Source organism: Octopus bimaculoides, chromosome 14, assembly GCF_001194135.2.
Source record: "Octopus bimaculoides isolate UCB-OBI-ISO-001 chromosome 14, ASM119413v2, whole genome shotgun sequence".
Classification (NCBI taxonomy): Eukaryota; Metazoa; Mollusca; class Cephalopoda; order Octopoda; family Octopodidae; genus Octopus; species Octopus bimaculoides.
Window position 1 is genome coordinate 6,563,413 of NC_068994.1, and position 1,200 is coordinate 6,564,612.

General features: G+C 33.2%; 1 protein-coding gene across 2 annotated transcripts in view; it reads left to right on the plus strand.

Annotated features, from left to right (window-relative positions):
- LOC106873406 (zinc finger protein 3) overlaps nt 1-1,200 on the plus strand; it is a 15,062-nt gene that overhangs the window by 5,133 nt on the left and 8,729 nt on the right. The window contains exon 1 of one of the 2 annotated variants that reach the window (XM_052972652.1): nt 635-723. The exons of the other annotated variant lie outside the window; for it this stretch is intronic. The gene's annotated coding sequence lies outside the window, so the exon portion shown is untranslated. Of the gene's footprint in view, nt 1-634; nt 724-1,200 lie in introns of those variants that run through there. 2 annotated transcript variants of the gene reach the window in all.

Genomic DNA, 1,200 nt, shown 5'->3' on the forward strand with positions numbered 1-1,200 from the left:
ATATATATAAAGCAGTTTTATTCCTTGGCAATGGATCTATGCTTTTGCTAAACTCAAATCATCTCTCTAGATAGACACATATATTTATATGAGCTAATATATGTATAGTTATGTATTCACACACACAGTTGCTCGAATGCAAGGCCTACATAAACTTATAGCCGCCAAGAAAGAGAATTAGAAATAGATATTAACTATCGATTCCACTCGAATGCATTACCATTTAAATTCCCTCCAGGTACTACTCTGCCGTTCTCTTCCTGTTATTTCCACCTGACTTATTCGCTATTCTCCCATCGCATTCCTCACCTTATCTTTCTTTTTTCTCTTTCATTTGTAAATCTATGTAACCCTTCACAGATGCATACCCACGTTCATGGATTGTATAACTAAACACTCTCCCGTTGTTCTTTATCTTCTCTTCCCATATTGAGTGGTTGGCGTGAAGTAGGGCATCCAGGCGTGAAGAAAGCTCTGCTTCAATTATCCACGCTCTGATACACACATCAAAGAATTAAAATAAATAAGCAAATAAATAAATGAAACTCTGCTCTGCTCACATCCTGTATTGCGATAGAGACTGACCTAGCTAAAATCACACTAACTTACATCAAGCCAAGGCACATTTGAAACTATGCCAAATGTTGCCAGGCAAAACAAACACTCACTCATACTCACATATATTATACCTCACTCATAACTACATTTCCTCTTCTTCTGCCTGTATGTATTATATTTTCCTATCTGCATCGTTTAAATCACTGTTTCACAATGCTAATTAACATATATTTACAATTAGATGGATATTTTGAAACCGTTTTTAATGTCATTGAACTAATGATGATAATTTCTAAAATTGAATAAGCAACAATTGGATTATAAAGAATTTTTTTCTCTCAATGTATTTATGGATGTTCTGTGCATAAAACTTACTGGTCAATCATTCATTGTGCTTATAACATACAGTAATTTTATGTGTGTGTGTATCAGAAATGTGTTTAAAAAAAAAAATTTTCACTTATATTTGTATGTATAGTGTGTGTGTGTGTGTGTGCATGTATGTATGTGTGTGTGATAAATGCCAACACACGAAACTCTCGGACCTTGAGTCACTCTGGTACTTCTAAATATTAATAAAAAAAATATACATATATTTTGAGTTCTATCATATTTTCCCGTTTGCATTAACATACCTATATA